General features: G+C 38.1%; 1 protein-coding gene across 3 annotated transcripts in view; it reads left to right on the forward strand.

The window, feature by feature from the left end:
• Positions 1–20,965, forward strand: part of MARCH1 (membrane associated ring-CH-type finger 1) — a 1,103,404-nt gene that overhangs the window by 564,191 nt on the left and 518,248 nt on the right. The window lies entirely within an intron of this gene.

The following is a 20,965-nucleotide window of genomic DNA, read 5'->3' on the forward strand; positions in this document are numbered from 1 at the left end:
TATACTGAGATGTTATGCAAAAGTCACGCGGGGTCAGCAGTCCTGACTTTTATCAAAGTCAGGTGCTTCATACAAATGTATACAGAGGTCTTAGGGGTGTTACATCATCTTCTGGCCAGGGGGGCCTGCTGACAATTTATGACCCTCTCCTTGTGACAACGGTCAGTCAACCAGGACACTTATTTCTCCAGGGGTGATTATTCTTAAAACAGACGCCACCCAAATAAAGTTACATTCCTATAGGATGAGGGTATAGTGGGTTTTAGGAAAGAATTTACTTAGCCTAAGGTCTAACATGATTAATATCAAAGGTTAATACTTATTTCTTCTATATACTCATTAACGTGTGTAAGGGCAGGGGATGTGGAGACTTAGCAACAAACATTGGCTCAACAAATGAAAAACCTTTAACCAATACAATTTCTAATCAGCCCATTATACTTATACTAATGGTTTTCTAACTTTTCTAAGGAACCTGTTTTTAGAAGGTTTAAAGCATCTCATGCCTCTCACGGTTGGGAGGCTGTGAGCAATCACATGTGGCCGGACAAGCCTGTCAGGCAGGCCAGAGAACCTTCAGAGGAGTTTGTAGGTTAAAACACTCTTATCACGCCCAGGAATTATTATTAACTGGAGCTCTAAGTTAACTCCTTTTCTGAAAGAGGTGGTGGGGGACAGCCCCCCGTAAAGTCAGAGGTGTAGGTGAGAGCACAAAGTAGTAAAGTAGGCAGGCTCTGGTTAATGGGGGTAGATGTTCAAGGATTTCCAGGGGAACTCCTGAGGCTCGATCCCACCTTTGCATATGTCGAGCCTCCTTCCTCATGACCTTTGCCATGGGCGGAGTACCTCACTCTGGCCCCCAACAGCTGAGTTTTCCAAATTTGCTGGCATATTGAGTGCAGCACTTTCACAGCATCATCTTTCAGGATTTGAAAGAGTTCAATTGAAATTCTATCACCTCCACTAGCTTTGATTGTAGTGATGCTTTCTAAGGCCCACTTGACTTCACATTCCAGGATGTCTGGCTCTAGGTGAGTGATCACACCATCATGATTATCTGGGTTGTGAAGATCTTTTTTGTACAGTTCTTCTGTGTATTCTTCCCACCTCTTCTTAAAATCGTCTGCCTCTGTTAGGTCCATACCATTTCTGTCCTTTATCAAGCTCATCTTTGCATGAAATGTTCCCTTGGTATCTATGATTTTCTTGAAGATATCTCTAATCTTTCCCATTCTGTTTTTTTCCTCTATTTATTTGCACTGATTGCTGAGGAAGGCTTTCTTATCTCTCCTTGCTATTCTTTGGAACTCTGCATTCAGATGCTTATATCTTTCCTTTTCTCCTTTGCTTTTCACGTCTCTTCTTTTCACAGCTATTTGTAAGGCCTCCTCAGACAGCCATTTTGCTTTTTTGCATTTCTTTTCCATGGGGATGGTCTTGATCCCTGTCTCCTGTACAATGTCACAAATCTCCATCCATAGTTCATCAGGCACTCTGTCTATCAGATCTAGTCCCTTAAATCTATATCTCACTTCCACTGTATGATCATAAGGGATTTGTTTTAGGTCATACCTGAATGGTCTAGTGGTTTTCCCCACTTTCTTCAATTTAAGTCTAAATTTGGCAATAAGAAGTTCATGATTGGAGCCACAGTCAGCTCCCGGTCTTGTTTTTGCTGACTGTATAGAGCTTCTCCATCTTTGGCTGCAAAGAATATAATCAATCTGATTTCTCCCAGTACTAATGCTAAATAAAGTGTTTTCACATAACTGCCACACTAACATTTAAATTTCATATTTCATTTAAATTTTTATTAAAGCCTGATAACATTCAAACCAGAAGTCCAGAGCATGTGGCATATGAGTTTTTCAAAGTTATTATTGATTACTAAAACTGTCTCTTATAGGAGACACTTACTTTTTCTTTCCTTTTTTTTTTTTTTTAATTTTATTCCTTTATTTCTCATGTGTTCCCCATCCTGAACCCTCCTCCCTCCCCATACCATCCCTCTGGGTCGTCCCAGTGCACCAGCTCCAAGCATCCAGCATCGTGCATTGAACCTGGACTGGCATCTCGTTTCATACATGACATTTCACATGTTTCAATGTCATTCTCCCAAATCTTCCCACCCTCTCCCTCTCCCACAGAGTCCATAAGCCTGTTCTATACATCAGTGTCTCTTTTGCTGTCTCGTATACAGGGTTATTGTTACCATCTTTCTAAATTCCATATATATGCGTTAGTATACTGTATTGGTGTTTTTCCTTCTGGCTTACTTCACTCTGTATAATAGGCTCCAGTTTCATCCACCTCATTAGAACTGATTCAAATGTATTCTTTTTAATGGCTGAGTAATACTCCATTGTGTATATGTACCACTGCTTTCTTATCCATTCATCTGCTGATGGACATCTAGGTTGCTTCCATGTCCTGGCTATTATAAACAGTGCTGCGATGAACATTGGGGTACACGTGTCTCTTTCCCTTCTGGTTTCCTCAGTGTGTATGCCCAGCAGTGGGATTGCTGGATCATAAGGCAGTTCTATTTCCAGTTTTTTAAGGAATCTCCACACTGTTCTCCATAGTGGCTGTACTAGTTTGCATTCCCACCAACAGTGTAAGAAGGCTCCCTTTTCTCCACATCCTCTCCAGCATTTATTATTTGTAGACTTTTGGATCGCAGCCATTCTGACTGGTGTGAAATGGTATCTCATAGTGGTTTTGATTTGCATTTCTCTGATAATGAGTGATGTTGAGCATCTTTTCATGTGTTTGTTAGCCATCTGTATGTCTTCTTTGGAGAAATGTCTATTTAGTTCTTTGGCCCATTTTTTGATTGGGTCATTTATTTTTCTGGAGTTGAGCTGTAGGAGTTGCTTGTATATTTTTGAGATTAGTTGTTTGTCGGTTGCTTCATTTGCTATTATTTTCTCCCATTCTGAAGGCTGTCTTTTCACCTTGCTAATAGTTTCCTTTGATGTGCAGAAGCTTTTAAGTTTAATTAGGTCCCATTTTTTCATTTTTGCTTTTATTTCCAATATTCTGGGAGGTGGGTCATAGAGGATCCTGCTGTGATGTATGTCAGAGAGTGTTTTGCCTATGTTCTCCTCTAGGAGTTTTATAGTTTCTGGTCTTACGTTGAGATCTTTAATCCATTTTGAGTTTATTTTTGTATATGGTGTTAGAAAGTGTTCTAGTTTCATTCTTTTACAGGTGGTTGACCAGATTTCCCAGCACCACTTGTTAAAGAGATTGTCTTTAATCCATTGTATATTCTTGCCTCCTCAATGGTGAAAAATTGAAAGCATTTCCTCTAAAGTCGGGAACAAGACAAGGGTGCCCACTTTCACCATTATTATTCAACATAGTTTTAGAAGTTTTGGGGACACTTACTTTTTACTCAGACATTAGAAGATTACTAGTTGGGAAACATGGTAAAATTTGGGGCACTTGAGACACTACATTATAGGAGTCACAATACATAGGGAAGAGATCATGTTGCTGGAAACATGTTAGACATTGGCTGAGCTACACTCTTGGGATTTAGTCCATATGTTGGCAGAGACCTGAGTTTGGCAAACTATGGCCTATGTGGCAGTTTCAGCCCTTGCCCATTTTACAAATAGTTTTATTGGAACACATTTTTTATACAAGATCTCTGGCTGTTTTGTGCTAAGACAACAAAATGGAGTCATTATGAAAGAGAACATATTATCCACAGGGCCTAATGTATTTAAGGTATGGCCTGTACTGAAAATATTTGTTGACATGGGCATAGAAGGATCATACGAAATGCTTCCATTTTTTATCCATTAGTTTGCCCTTTTAAAATGCTAAATTATCGTATGCAATTGTCTACATACTTATTCATAGAAACATTTTATAGATTATTGCATATATAAACTGATGAATTCTACTTTTGTCACAAATGAAGGATTTGGTCCTTACATGTAAAATGTTCTGCTATGCTTAGAAAATTTTAAGACACCACTTCATCTAAGCTAAGAACAAGTGTTCTAGTTAAATAAGATCCAATTAGATAATTTTATTTCCATTGCACTCTAATGGGAAAATGGTTTGATAATATTTTAAATAGATTTAAAGGTTAGCTAGTGAAATTATTTTTCAGTGAATTAATGGTTTAGGATCATTTTCACTAACTCATCTCAGTTTCATTAATATTAAATACAAGCTAATTCTCAGATAACTCTCATTTAAATATATGTATGCAAATAACCTAATGTTTTCTACAACAGAATTAAAAAAATTTCTAAAATAACTTAATCTTGGTTGCCTAATTTTATTTTCTGTGAAATTAAAGTTATTTAATTCTTCAAAATCTAGTCAGAGTTCAGCCAATAGTGTAATATATTAGATTATGGAATATAAGCCTTTATTTTAAGCTCATAAATCTGAATAAAATTTGTGACTGAATGCTGCTTAATGAAAGAAAAATGAGATTTACTATTGTACTCTCAAGTATACCCCTCCCACTGGATTGTTGAGCCCACTGCCTTATAGAGGGCAAATGTTTTCAGTTACAAGCCTGGAATGCTTTCTTCCTCTCTTGAAAATATTTGTAATGTTTTATGGTAATTATAGTATGAGTATGGATTAAACATGATTATAAGTGTCACATACTTACCACAGTAGGATATAATTTATGGGCTTGCAGTAAGATAAATGATTTTGGGGGAGGAGCCAAGATGGCGGAGGAGTAGGACGGGGAGAACACTTTCTCCCCCACAAATTCATCAAAAGAGCATTTAAACGTCGAGTAAATTCCACAAAACAACTTCTGAATGCCGGCAGAGGACATCAGGCACCCAGAAAAGCAACCCAACTCTTCGAAAGGAGGTAGGAAAAAATATTAAAAACAAAAAAAAAGAGACAAAAGAGGGAGGGACGGAGTTCCGTCCCAGGAAGGGAATCTTAAAAAGAGAGAAGTTTCCAAACATCAGGAAACCTTCTCACTGCCGAATCTGTGCCGAGCTTTGGAAGCACAGAGGGCAACATAACAGGGGGAAAAATAAATAAACAATTTAAAACTCGCAGATTGTGAGCCCTACGGTAACTCCCCCAGCAGAGAAGCAGCGCAGACGCCTGCATCCGCCATTAGCAAACCGGGGCTGGGCAGGGAGGCGCGGCGTGGGCTGCATCACTGAGAGTAAGAATCTGGCCTGAATACCCTGAGCGCTATCTGAGCGAAATAATTTGGGCTAGCAAACCAGACTGTGGGATACCTACCACGCGAAAAGCCAGCCCTAACCTAAGACCGCCAGGCCCGTGCACGGAACAAAGGACTGAACAGAGATAGCCGGCTGCAGACCTTCCCCCTCCGGTGACAGGCAGCCAGAGCCGGAAGGGGGCAATCGCAGCCCCAGAGAGACATTATCTATAAAATTGTAAGCAGGCTTCTTTGCTAACTAAAACTTCTTGGGGGTCTGGACGGTCAACATCTGCCTGAGAAGGTGCGCCGGTTTTACATCCAGATAACCGAGTGGCGGGGAGGCGATAAGTCGCAGCATTGGCGCTCGCCTGGGAAGAGCAAATTGGCGCTCGGACCTGGGAAGAGCACAAAACGCAGGCCCAACTGAGTCTGCGCCTCTGAGGACTACCCGAGTGCCTGAACCTGAGCGGCTTGGACCTGGGAGGTGCATGCAGCCCAGGGCCAGCCTCGGATTGTTCCCGGCGGAACAACCTAGAGTCCGAGCAGTGTGGACAGGGAGGCTACACGCGCCGTGAGCAGGGGCAGACCCAGGGTGGCTGAGGCATTGCGAGCCCACGCCAGTGTTATTTGTTTGCAGCATCCCTCCCTCCCTCCCCACAGCGCAACTGAACAAGTAAGCCTAAAAAAAAAAAAAAAAAAAAAGCGTCCTCCACCGTGCCCTTTGAGTCAGGGCGGAAACCAGATACTGAAGAGACTAGCAAACAGAAGAAGATATAACAGAGGGAAACGCCTTGGAAGCTACAGGCAATAGATCAAAACCCTGTGGTTACTACGGACTACATAGGAAGGGGCCTATAGATCTTGAGAAATATAAATCTGACCAAGGAACTAGCCAAAAATGAACTGAACCCACAACACCCAAAAAAAAAAAAAAAAAAAGTCCTAGATATATTTTTATTATTTTTACGATCATTCTTTCTTTTTTTTTTTTAATTAAAAAAAATTTTTTTAAGTCCTCTATTGTTCCTTTAATTTTCACTTTTATAACCTATTACTTTGCAAAAAAAAAAAAAAAAAGACCCTATTTTTTTTCTTCTTCAGCAAACTTCATATATATATTTTATAATTTTTTGACCTTGTTTTTTTTGTTTGTTTGTTTTTGTTTTTTTCTTCTTTTCTTTAACATTGTATTTTTGAAATTCCAAACTCTACTCTAGATTTTTAATTTTCACTTTTTGGTATATGTTATCAATTTTGTACCTATAGTTTTTTTTTTTTATATATAATTTCTGTGACTTTTTTTTTTTTTCTTCTTCTCTGTTTCTTTCTCTTCTTCTTTTATATAACATTGTATATCTGAAATTCCAAACTTTACTCTAGATTTTTAATTTATGCTTTTTGGTATTTGATATCAATTTTGTACCTGTATTTTCTTTATAATTTTTGTGACATTGTTCATATTTGTTTGTTTGTTTTCTCTCTTTATTTTTCTTCTTCTTTTTTTTTTTTAACATTATATTTTTGAAATTCCAAACTCTTCTCTAGATTTTTAATTTTTGCTTTCTGGTATTAGTTATCAATTTTGTACCTGTACTTTCTTTACAATTTTCGCGACCTTGTTTGTTTTTGTTTGTTCGTTTTTTCTCTCTTTCTTTTCCTTCTTCTTTTCTTTAACATCGTATTTTTGAAATTCCAAACTCTACTCTAGATTTTTAATTTTCGCTTTCTGGTATTAGTTATCAATTTTGTACCTGTACTTTATAATTTTCGCGACCTTGTTTGTTTTCGTTTGTTCGTTCTTTCTCTCTTTCTTTTCCTTCTTCTTTTCTTTAACATCGTATTTTTGAAATTCCAAACTCTACTCTAGATTTTTAATTTTTGCTTTTATGTATTTGTTACCAATTTTGTACCTTTAAGGACCCAATCTTCAGGACCCATTTTTCACTAGGGAGTGAGATTACTGGCTTGACTGCTCTCTCTCCCTTTGGACCCTCCTTTTTCTCCACCAGGTCGCCTGTGTCTCCTCCCTAATCCCTCTCTACTCTACCCAACTCTGTGAATTTCTGTGTGTTCCAGACGGTGGAGAACACTTAGGGAACTGATTACTGGCTGGATCTGTCTCCCTCCTTTTCATTCCCCCCTTTTATCCTTCTGGCCACCTCTGTTACTTTCCTCCTTCTTCTCTTCTCTGTATAACCCCGTGAACATCTCTGAGTGGTCCAGTTGTGGAGTGCACATAAGGAAGTGACTACTGGCTAGCCCACTCTCTCCACTATTGATTCACCTCATCTCATTTGGGTCACCTCTAACTCCCTCCTCCCTCTTCTCTTCTCCATGTAACCCTGTGAACCTCTCTGAGTGACCCCCACTGTAGAGAAACTTATCATCTTTAATGTAGATGTTTTATCAATGGTGCTGTATAGAAGGAGAAGTTTTGAAACTACTGTAAAAATAAGACCGATAATCGGAAGCAGGAGACTTAAGTCCAAACCCTGACTCCAGGGAACTCCTGACTCCAAGGAACATTCATTCACAGGAGCTCATCAAATGCCTCCATACCGACACTGAAACCAAGCACCACACAAGGGCCAATAAGTTCCAGGGCAAGACATACCAAGCAAATTCTCCAGCAACAAAGGAACACAGCCCTGAGCTTCAAGATACAGGCTGCCCAAAGTCACCCCAAAACTATAGACATCTCATAACTCATTACTGGACATTTCATTGCACTCCAGAGAGAAGAAATACAGCTCCACCCACCAGAACACCGACACAAGCTTCCCTAACCAGGAAACCTTGACAAGCCACCTGTACAAACCCACACACAGCGAGGAAACACCACAATAAAGAGAACTCCACAAACTGCCAGAATACAGAAAGGACACCCCAAACTCAGCAATTTAAACAAGATGAAGAGACAGAAGAATACTCAGCAGATAAAGGAACAGGATAAATGCCCACCAAACCAAACAAAAGAGGAAGAGATAGGGAATCTACCCGATAAAGAATTCCGAATAATGATAGTGAAATTGATCCAAAATCTTGAAACTAAAATGGAATCACAGATAAATAGCCTGGAGACAAGGATTGAGAAGATGCAAGAAAGGTTTAACAAGGACCTAGAAGAAATAAAAAAGAGTCAATATATAATGAATAATGCAATAAGTGAAATTAAAAACACTCTGGAGGCAACAAATAGTAGAATAACAGAGGCAGAAGACAGGATTAGTGAATTAGAAGATAGAATGGTAGAAATAAATGAATCAGAAAGGATAAAAGAAAAACGAATTAAAAGAAATGAGGACAATCTCAGAGACCTCCAGGACAATATTAAACGCTACAACATTCGAATCATAGGGGTTCCAGAAGAAGAAGACAAAAAGAAAGACCATGAGAAAATACTTGAGGAGATAATAGTGGAAAACTTCCCTAAAATGGGGAAGGAAATAATCACCCAAGTCCAAGAAACCCAGAGAGTCCCAAACAGGATAAACCCAAGGAGAAACACCCCAAGACACATATTAATCAAATTAACAAAGATCAAACACAAAGAACAAATATTAAAAGCAGCAAGGGAAAAACAACAAATAACACACAAGGGAATTCCCATAAGGATAACAGCTGATCTTTCAATAGAAACTCTTCAAGCCAGGAGGGAATGGCAAGACATACTTAAAATGATGAAAGAAAATAACCTACAGCCCAGATTATTGTACCCAGCAAGGATCTCATTCAAGTATGAAGGAGAAATCAAAAGCTTTTCAGACAAGCAAAAGCTGAGAGAATTCTGCACCACCAAACCAGCTCTCCAACAAATACTAAAGGATATTCTCTAGACAGGAAACACAAAAACGGTGTATAAACTCGAACCCAAAACAATAAAGTAAATGGCAACGGGAACATACTTATCAGTAATTACCTTAAACGTAAATGGGTTGAATGCCCCAACCAAAAGACAAAGACTGGCTGAATGGATACAAAAACAAGACCCCTACATATGTTGTCTACAAGAGACCCACCTCAAAACAGGGGACACATACAGACTGAAAGTGAAGGGCTGGAAAAAGATTTTCCATGCAAATAGGGACCAAAAGAAAGCAGGAGTAGCAATACTCATATCAGATAAAATAGACTTTAAAACAAAGGCTGTGAAAAGAGACAAAGAAGGTCACTACATAATGATCAAAGGATCAATCCAAGAAGAAGATATAACAATTATAAATATATATGCACCCAACACGGGAGCACCACAGTACGTAAGACAAATGCTAACAAGTATGAAAGGAGAAATTAACAATAACACAATAATAGTGGGAGACTTTAATACCCCACTTACACCTATGGATAGATCAACTAAACAGAAAATTAACAAGGAAACACAAACTTTAAACGATACAATAGACCAGTTAGACCTAATTGATATCTATAGGTCATTTCATCCCAAAACAATGAATTTCACCTTTTTCTCAAGCGCACATGGAACCTTCTCCAGGATAGATCACATCCTGGGCCATAAAGCTAGCCTTGGTAAATTCAAAAAAATAGAAATCATTCCAAGCATTTTTTCTGACCACAATGCAGTAAGATTAGATCTCAATTACAGGAGAAAAACTATTAAAAATTCCAACATATGGAGGCTGAACAACACGCTGCTGAATAACCAACAAATCACAGAAGAAATCAAAAAAGAAATCAAAATTTGCATAGAAACGAATGAAAATGAAAACACAACAACCCAAAACCTGTGGGACACGGTAAAAGCAGTCCTAAGGGGAAAGTTCATAGCAATACAGGCACACCTCAAGAAACAAGAAAAAAGTCAAATAAATAACCTAACTCTACACCTAAAGCAACTAGAAAAGGAAGAAATGAAGAACCCCAGGGTTAGTAGAAGGAAAGAAATCTTAAAAATTAGAGCAGAAATAAATGCAAAAGAAACAAAAGAGACCATAGCAAAAATCAACAAAACCAAAAGCTGGTTCTTTGAAAGGATAAATAAAATTGACAAACCATTAGCCAGACTCATCAAGAAACAAAGGGAGAAAAATCAAATCAACAAAATTAGAAACCAAAATGGAGAGATCACAACAGACAACACAGAAATACAAAGGATCATAAGAGAGTACTATCAACAATTATATGCCAATAAAATGGATAACGTGGAAGAAATGGACAAATTCTTAGAAAAGTACAACTTTCCAAAACTGGACCAGGAAGAAATAGAAAATCTTAACAGACCCATCACAAGCATGGAAATTGAAACTGTAATCAAAAATCTTCCAGCAAACAAAAGCCCCGGTCCAGACGGCTTCACAGCTGAATTCTACCAAAAATTTAGAGAAGAGCTAACACCTATCCTGCTCAAACTCTTCCAGAAAATTGCAGAGGAAGGTAAACTTCCAAACTCATTCTATGAGGCCACCATCACCCTAATACCAAAACCTGACAAAGATCCCACAAAAAAAGAAAACTACAGGCCAATATCACTGATGAACATAGATGCAAAAATCCTTAACAAAATTCTAGCAATCAGAATCCAACAACACATTAAAAAGATCATACACCATGATCAAGTGGGCTTTATCCCAGGGATGCAAGGATTCTTCAATATCCGCAAATCAATCAATGTAATACACCACATTAACAAATTGAAAAATAAAAACCATATGATTATCTCAATAGATGCAGAGAAAGCCTTTGACAAAATTCAACATCCATTTATGATAAAAACTCTCCAGAAAGCAGGAATAGAAGGAACATACCTCAACATAATAAAAGCTATATATGACAAACCCACTGCAAACATTATCCTCAATGGTGAAAAATTGAAAGCATTTCCTCTAAAGTCAGGAACAAGACAAGGGTGCCCACTTTCACCATTACTATTCAACATAGTTTTGGAAGTTTTGGCCACAGCAATCAGAGCAGAAAAAGAAATAAAAGGAATCCAAATTGGAAAAGAAGAAGTAAAACTCTCACTATTTGCAGATGACATGATCCTCTACATAGAAAACCCTAAAGAGTCCACCAGAAAATTACTAGAAATAATCAATGACTACAGTAAAGTTGCAGGATATAAAATCAACACACAGAAATCCCTTGCATTCCTATACACTAATAATGAGAAAACAGAAAGAGAAATTAAGGAAACAATTCCATTCACCATTGCAACAGAAAGAATAAAATACTTAGGAATATATCTACCTAAAGAAACTAAAGACCTATATATAGAAAACTATAAAACACTGGTGAAAGAAATCAAAGAGGACACTAATAGATGGAGAAATATACCATGTTCATGGATTGGAAGAATCAATATAGTGAAAATGAGTATACTACCCAAAGCAATTTATAGATTCAACGCAATCCCTATCAAGCTACCAACAGTATTCTTCACAGAGCTAGAACAAATAATTTCACAATTTGTATGGAAATACAAAAAACCTCGAATAGCCAAAGCGATCTTGAGAAAGAAGAATGGAACTGGAGGAATCAACCTACCTGACTTCAGGCTCTACTACAAAGCCACAGTTATCAAGACAGTATGGTACTGGCACAAAGACAGAAATATTGATCAATGGAATAAAATAGAAAGCCCAGAGATAAATCCACGCACATATGGACACCTTATCTTCGACAAAGGAGGCAAGAATATACAATGGATTAAAGACAATCTCTTTAACAAGTGGTGCTGGGAAATCTGGTCAACCACTTGTAAAAGAATGAAACTGGACCACCTTCTAACACCATACACAAAAATAAACTCAAAATGGATTAAAGATCTAAACGTAAGACCAGAAACTATAAAACTCCTAGAGGAGAACATAGGCAAAACACTCTCCGACATACATCACAGCAGGATCCTCTATGACCCACCTCCCAGAATATTGGAAATAAAAGCAAAAATAAACAAATGGGACCTAATTAACCTTAAAAGCTTCTGCACATCAAAGGAAACTATTAGCAAGGTGAAAAGACAGCCTTCAGAATGGGAGAAAATAATAGCAAATGAAGCAACCGACAAACAACTAATCTCAAAAATATACAAGCAACTCCTACAGCTCAACTCCAGAAAAATAAACGACCCAATCAAAAAATGGGCCAAAGAACTAAATAGACATTTCTCCAAAGAAGACATACAGATGGCTAACAAACACATGAAAAGATGCTCAACATCACTCATTATCAGAGAAATACAAATCAAAACCACTATGAGGTACCATTTCACACCAGTCAGAATGGCTGCGATCCAAAAGTCTACAAATAATAAATGCTGGAGAGGGTGTGGAGAAAAGGGAACCCTCTTACACTGTTGGTGGGAATGCAAACTAGTACAGCCACTATGGAGAACAGTGTGGAGATTCCTTAAAAAACTGGAAATAGAACTGCCTTATGATCCAGCAACCCCACTGCTGGGCATACACACTGAGGAAACCAGAAGGGAAAGAGACACGTGTACCCCAATGTTCATCGCAGCACTGTTTATAATAACCAGGACATGGAAGCAACCTAGATGTCCATCAGCAGATGAATGGATAAGAAAGCTTTGGTACATATACACAATGGAGTATTACTCAGCCATTAAAAAGAATACATTTGAATCAGTTCTAATGAGGTGGATGAAACTGGAGCCTATTATACAGAGTGAAGTAAGCCAGAAGGAAAAACATAAATACAGTATTCTAACGCATATATATGGAATTTAGAAAGATGGTAACAATAACCCTGTGTACGAGACAGCAAAAGAGACACTGATGTATAGAACAGTCTTATGGACTCTGTGGGAGAGGGAGAGGGTGGGAAGATTTGGGAGAATGACATTGTAACATGTAAAATATCATGTAAGAAACGAGTTGCCAGTCCAGGTTCGATGCACGATACTGGATGCTTGGGGCTAGTGCACTGGGACGACCCAGAGGGATGGTATGGGGAGGGAGGAGGGAGGAGGGTTCAGGATGGGGAACACATGTATACCTGTGGTGGATTCGTTTTGATGTTTGGCAGAACTGATACGATTATGTGGAGTTTAAAAATAAAATAAAATTTAAAAAAAAAAAAAAAAAAAAGATAAATGATTTTGTTTATGCATATAAAAGATAATGTTAAGTCTCTGAAATCAGAATCCTGGAGTGCTACAAGAGTTTATTATCATCTCACAATTAAACACTTATGTTTCTCTTATTGCTGGCTGTTTTCCATAATAACCACTACCTGAACACAACTTAATTACATTGTGCAGCAATTTAAATTAACTCAGAAGGGGCTGTTTTAAGAAGGATATTATACTATAGCATATCAATTAACACTTATTAAAAGTAATTTTTAAGCCTAGGAGTCCCACATAAAAGTGTATTTCTGGGGAAAATTATAAGGTTATAAAAGAGAAAATAATGATGCTGTTGATTTTCTTTTCTCAATGTTATATTCTGGCAGAATGAGATAAACTTTCTTGATCCACTTCTTTTACATTCTCTATTTTCCTATAGACTGTTATAGTTTTACTGTGTGCTAATAAATCTGTTTTTAAAAATGTATATAGCCTTTAAATTTATTAATTCCACTTCTAGGAATGTAAATTCAAAAATTGTATTGACAGATGCTCACCATAGATTATTTATGATAATAAAAAATTCAACCTTGACAATATGTTAAATTAAATAAGATCCAATCCTATGATCAAATGCTGCACAACCATTTAAAAAGAGATTTAATATGAATTTCAATTAAATCAATAAAAGTGCATAAAATTATAAATGCAGTATATATGCAGACACAAATACATATACAGATATAATAACCTGAATGCTTAGTATAATAGTTACCCCTAGACTGTGGGTTTTACATTTTTTTCTTTTTTCTCTTTCATATTTTCCTAATTTTATTCAGTGACCATATATTATATTCGCTATCAGATGAGACATCTGTGAAATATATTTCAAATACAAAAGTATTGACCAGCTATGAATTCTAGGAACACTGGCTTTGTGTACCTGGCCCATTTATACTCCCAGAGACAAATAAACACACCATCTAGTCATCTATTTAAACCATTCCTTCAGTTTGACCAAGTTTTGTCACACCTATTCAGATGCAGCAGAAAAGATACATTGTGCATATTGTGAGCTTTTTATTGGTATGTCAACTATTTACAGAAACTGAAACCTTTTAAAACTATGTGCTTTTTCACTTCAGGCAAAGCAACTAATAGAATCAATAAATTTGGTACCTGGAAATGATGGTTTTAATCATGTTTTCTCTCTTCTTATTTCTTGTCTTTCTGCTGTGGCTAGGACTAAGCATATTTTATTGGTGAGAGTGGTGAGAATGGGCATATTTGTTTTGTTCCTAATCTTAAAGGAAAATGTATCCTTTTACCATTGCATATTATTTGTGGGCTTATCATATAGGACCTTTATTGTGTTGAGTAACATTTCTTCTATACCAAATTTGTTGTGAATTTTTATCATGAGAGGATGCTGAATTTTTGTCAATATTTTTCTGAATCTATGGAGATGGTCATATATTTTCATGTTTCATTTTGTTACTGAGACTTATCATACACATTGATTTGTGTTGAACCATCCTTGCATACCAGTGATAAATTCCATGCAATCATAGTTTATAATACTTTAAATGCTCTGTCTAATTTGGTTTGCTAGTGTCTTATTGAGAATCTTTGCATATATATTCATTGGGCATATTGTTCTACATTTTTATTGTAATACTCTTAACTAGCTTTGATATCAGGGTAATTTTGACTTCAGCAAATGAGTCTGGACGTGTTCCCTCGTTTTCAATTTTTTGCATGAATTTGAAAAAGTTTTGTGTTAATTCTTCTTTAAAATGTTTGGTAGAATTTACTGTGAAAACATTTGGTTTTGAGCTTTCCTTCATTGAAAGGTTTTGATAACTGATTTAATCTCCTTACTCATTGTTGGTCTGTTCATTCATGATTCAGCTTTAATAAATCTCACATTTCTAGGAATCTAAACAATAATAGAACAATAGTTGGACACTATAATATCCCGTGAGTCACCTTTCTGTTTCTTCGTGATGTAGCATTAATAAGTTTCCTATTTCTAGAAATCTATTCATTTCTTCTAAGCTTTTCAATTTGTTGGCATATAATTGTTCATAGTAGTCACTTATCAGTTCAGTTCAGTTTAGTCGCTCAGTCGTGTCTGACTCTGCGACCCCATGAATCGCAGCACGCCAGGCCTTCCTGTCCATCACCAACTCCCGGAGTTCAACCAGACTCACGTTCATCGAGTCAGTGATGCCATCCAGCCATCTCACCCTCTGTCGTCCCCCTCTCCTCCTGCCCACAATCCCTCCCAGCATCAGAGTCTTTTCCAATGAGTCAACTCTTCTCATGAGGTGGCCAAAGTACGGAGTTTCAGCTTCAGCATCATTCCCTCCAAAGAAATCCCAGGGCTGATCTCCTTCAGAATGGACTGGTTGGATCTCCTTGCAGTCCAAGGGACTCTCAAGAGTCTTCTCCAACACCACAGTTCAAAAGCATCAATTCTTCGGCGCTAAGCCTTCTTCACAGTCCAACTCTCACATCCATACATGACAGGAAAAACCATAGCCTTCACTAGACAGACCTTTGTTGGCAAAGTAATGTCTGCTTTTAATATGCTATCTAGGTTGGTCATAACTTTCCTTCCAAGGAGTAAGCGTCTTTTAATTTCATGGCTGCAGTCACCATCTACAGTGATTTTGGAGCCCCCCAGAATAAAGTCTGACACTGTTTCCCCATCTATTTCCCATGAAGTGGTGGGACTGGATGCCATGATCTTCGTTTGCTGAATGTTGAGCTTTAAGCCAACTTTTTCACTCTCCACTTTCACTTTCATCAAGAGGCTTTTAGTTCCTCTTCACTTTCTGCCATGAGGGTGGTGTCATAAGTATTGTAAGTATTGGTATATTGTGTTTCCATTTTAATTTGCTTCAAGATATTTTCAAATTTCCCTTTCAATTTCTTCTTTGATGCATTGGTTGTCAGGAGTATATTGTTTAATTTCCCGTTATTTGTAAATTTTTCAGCTTCTTTCATGTATGTATTTCTAATTTTATTCTATTGTTATCATAAAAGTGACTTGATATAATTTCTATTCCCTTAAATTTGTTGAGATTTGTTTTGTGACCTAACATGATACATCCTAATTTTTTTTTTTCATATGTTGTTGAGAAGAATTTGCATTTTGCCCATGTTGGGTAGAATGCTCCATATATGTCTTTTAAGTCCATTTATCTATAGTTGCTGTGTCCATATTGACCTTCTGTCTGGATGATCTATCCGTTGTTGAGAGTGAGATATTATAATCACCCACTGTTATTACTGTTGATTATTTCTCCTTTTAACCCTGTTACTATTTGTTTTATATAAATAGATGCTCTGATGTTGGGTGCATAAAGGTTTGGAGTTGTCTTTTCTCTTTGGTGGATATGTATAATGACTGTACAATAACTATCTTTTGACCATTTTAACTTAAAATCTATTTTGTCTGACATATGCATAGCTTTCTTTTGGTTGACATTTGTTTGATATATTTTTTGCATCCCTTCATTCTCAATATATATGTGTTCTTAAAGGTCAAGTAAGTCTCTTGTAGACCTAATACAGTAGGATGTTATTTTTGATTCACTCATCCATTCTATCTTTTGATTGAAATTTTTAATCTAAGTAGATTAACATATAAAGAAGTTATTGATGGGTAAGGAGAATCCCAGGGACGGGGGAGCCTGGTGGGCTGCCATCTATGGGGTCACACAGAGTCAGACATGACTGAAGTGACTTAGCAGCAGCAGCAGCAAGGATTTATTATTACCATTTTGTTATTTTTTTTTTCTGTCTGTTTTGTAGATTCATTGTTCCTTGTTTCCTCTCTTGTTGTATTTGATTTGATTACTACTTGTAGTGGTGTACTTTGACTCCTTTATCATAATTTTTTCTGTATCTCCTCAGTTGGAAAAGAGTCCAGAGTCCCTTGTCAGGTGTTCTCCACAAGTGGATGGAGTCATTGGCTGGGCTCCCTGCCTGGGCCAGGTCACAGCCTGCATTCAGCAATCAAAGTCTGTTGGTTTGGTCATGCTACAGAGTAGGGCTGCAGTCTGGGATGCATGGCTGTATTGTGCAATATACTGGATACTAAGCCTGCCCAGGGTCACTGTTCAGACCCCATGATTAGGGCAGGGCAAGTGGCTATAATTAACAGCTGGTCAGCCTACTGGCTTAATTCCTTGCCCAAATGCAGCTGTAGGATGGACTCTGAAGCTGCCAGGATTCTCTGGTCATGCGTCCTGGTTGCATAGAGCTAGAGACTATATTCAGCTGTTGGACAGAGCAGCAAATCTACTTCCATGTCCAGTCAGAGACATTGGCTTACTTTGCAAATGGGCGGAGCTGTTGGCTGGGATTTCTGTTTTGGCATTGATGCAAATGTATGTAGGATGCCCAGGTTCTCTAGACAATGTTCTGCTCAGGCAGGACTGGAGGCTACACTTAATGGTAGGTGGTGCTTTGAATTTGCTTCCTTGCCCAGGTAGGACTATAGAGTAATCTCCATGAGCAGTATAGCTGGTTGGCTAGACATTAATCAAAACTGCCCATTGAGCTCTCTGGCCAGACTGGGCCACTGGCTCTACTCTGTATATGGACAGAGCTGCCGGTTGGGGTCTCTGCCCAGGCACAGCTTCGAGGAGAAATGTGGTCTGACAACATCTGAGCACTGGTTGCCATAAGCTCTGCCCACCTCTCCAATGTTCTGATCCTAGGTGATCAAAACTCACAGGGTTCCCTAGAGATCCCTGTGAGGCAGGACCCAAATAAGCCTCCTGGGAAGTGTTCCTCAATGCTGGGGGAGCTGGATATTCCCCTGGGTTCATTAATTCACTTTTCTTACTGGAGAAACCATAGGCCAGCTGGTTCCCTTTGGAGTGGCACCATGTGGCATGGGAGGGGTGATGTGGTCAGACAGTACCTGCTCTTCTCACCCTTAGAATGCAGTTCTTTTCAGTCTCTGTGGTCCAGAAAGGAGCATCCCAGCTTCATCCCTGGGATCTGGATGTATATTGACATTGTGATGACATCACTCTTAACTTGTAAGTTTCTAGTACTGAAAGTATTAATTAATATATTTTCTCTTTCTTTCTTTCTTTCTCCCTCTTTCTCTCTCTCTCTGGTGATGCCAATAGAATGTCTTTAATTAATGCATGTCACAAGCATTTTGAATGTCATTGGTATATAGTTGACTGAAACCCATTACCCACCTCAAGGTAAATTTTCATTTTAGCATATGCAAAAGATGGTTACAGATTTTCATATTAGCTACAGATTAAAATATTTTTGGGGGGTAGGAAATGGGCTGAGTTTTTATCTTCCTCTTAATTACAAACCTATATTGCAGAATTCATCCTGTGAAATGAGCCATCAACAGTGTGTCTTTTGTATGCATGCCATGTGTAGACATTGGCTTGTGCAGCATTTGGATATGTGCCTTCAGAATTTGAGAGTTGAGTAGCATTTGGAGAAGTGTATTGTGTAGCCAGTTGAGTTGTGATTTTTAAAGAGATGCAACAGATGTATCCCAACACCAACCTCCAGGCCCCTTGTTTTATTCCTTAGGTACCTCACTTCCATTGATGTTGGAATATAATGGGTGATCCAGGGGCTGGGAACTTTTGCATAATCTTTAACATGTACTACCCTGATTAATAAACCTTAGTATAATTATGTAGGAGTCAGACATTCTTCATAACTCTCATAATCCACTTTGATTTTATTCCAAAATAGAAGACACAAATCAAAATGGATAGGGTAGACTGACCAGCTCAAGTAAGAAATTACAGTTTCAATTCATTACAGCCTGTCAACTCATCTAAACTTTTTTCCCCTTCTACACCATTATTATCTTACTTGATTAAAAATTCAATCTAGAAGTTAAAGTTATTGCAGAATGTCCTGATCTCAAAACTATACAAATATGTAGCTTATTGGCTTAGAATTAAATGTCTTATTCTATTATGATCTGGTTGCTTTGTTGGGATGGGAACATTGACAGACAAATAAGATAGGCAGCATCTCCTAACCTGTCCATTTTCCTTCAAACCATTGCTGTTTTATATTGTAACCCATTATTAATCTTACAACTCATTTGTCACCTCTATACACCCTACTTTTCCTTAAACAGCTAAACAAAATGACACAAACACACACATATACACAAAACCAACCAGCTTTTACTGACATATTAAGTATATTCCATTCATTTGAAGTTTATTTTATTAAGAAAGGTATAACAGAAAGATATTATAATATAAATATAAAATGATAAAGTGACATAAAATGGGAAATACAAATGTTTAAGAAAACATTGTATATGAGTAAGCATAAAATTTAGCTCTGAGCTTCCAAAAATAAGGTAAATATGAAAAAAGGGGTGTATAATTCTTACCATCAAACCAGATAACATACATGGTGAAGAAACACCATTTTTTTCTGACATTTATAAAGAAAGGTACCAGTTCAGTTCAGTTCAATTTAGTCGCTCAGTCATGTTCGACTCTTTGCAACCCCATGAATCGAAGCGTGCCAGGCCTCCCTGTCCATCAAAAACTCCTGGAGTTCACTCAAACTCACGTCCATTGAGTCCATGATGCCATCCAGCCATCTCATCCTCTGTTGTCCCCTTTTACTCCTGCCCCCAATCCCTCCCAGCATCAGAGTCTTTTCCAATGACTCAACTCTTCGCATGAAGTGGCCAAAGTACTGGAGTTTCAGCTTTAGCATCATTCCTTCCAAAGAACACCCAGAGATGATCTCCTTCAGAATGGACTGGTTGGATTTCCTTGCAGTCCAAGGGACTCTCAGGAGTCTTCTCCAACGCCACAGTTCAAAAGCATCAATTCTTTCGTGCTCAGCCTTCTTCACAGTCCAACTCTCATATCCATACACGACCACTGGAAAAACATAAAAATATTATATCTATTGATTTTCAATTAAATCCAAAAGCAAGTGGTTAAATTGATACTGAATGAAATATGTTGGTAATCTGGTGTGTGTGTGTACATGTGTTTCAGTTCAGTTCAGTCGCTCAGTTGTTTCCAACTCTTTGCAACCCCATGAATCGCAGCACGCCAGGCCTCCCTGTCCATCACCAACTCCCCGAGTTCACTCAGACTCACGTCCATTGAGTCAGTGATGCCATCCAGCCATCTCATCCTTGTCGTCCCTTTCTCCTCCTGCACCCAATCCCTACCAGCATCAGAGTCTTTTCCAATGAGTCAACTCTTCGCATGATGTGGCCAAAGGACTGGAGTTTCAGCTTTAGCATCATTCCTTCCAAAGAAATCCCAGGACTGATCTCCTTTAGGATGGACTGGTTGGATCTCCTTGCAGTCCAAGGTACTTTCAAGAGTCTTCTCCAACACCACAGTTCAAAAGCATCAATTCTTTGGCACTCAGCCTTCTTCACAGTCCAACTCTCACATCCATACATGACCACAGGAAAAACCATAGCCTTGACTAGATGGACCTTTGTTGGCAAAGTAATATCTCTGCCTTTCAGTATGCTTTCTAGGTTGGTCATAACTTTCCTTCCAAGGAGTAAGCGTCTTTTAATTTCATGGCTGCAGTCACCATCTGCAGTGATTTTGGAGCCCCCAAAAATAAAGTCTGACACTGTTTCCAATGTTTCCCCATCTATTTGCCATGAAGTAATGGGACCGGTTGCCATGATCTTCGTTTTCTGAATGTTGAGCTTTAAGCCAGCTTTTTCACTCTCCACTTTC

Source organism: Bos indicus x Bos taurus, chromosome 6 (assembly GCF_003369695.1).
Source record: "Bos indicus x Bos taurus breed Angus x Brahman F1 hybrid chromosome 6, Bos_hybrid_MaternalHap_v2.0, whole genome shotgun sequence".
In the NCBI taxonomy this organism is placed as follows: domain Eukaryota; kingdom Metazoa; phylum Chordata; class Mammalia; order Artiodactyla; family Bovidae; genus Bos; species Bos indicus x Bos taurus.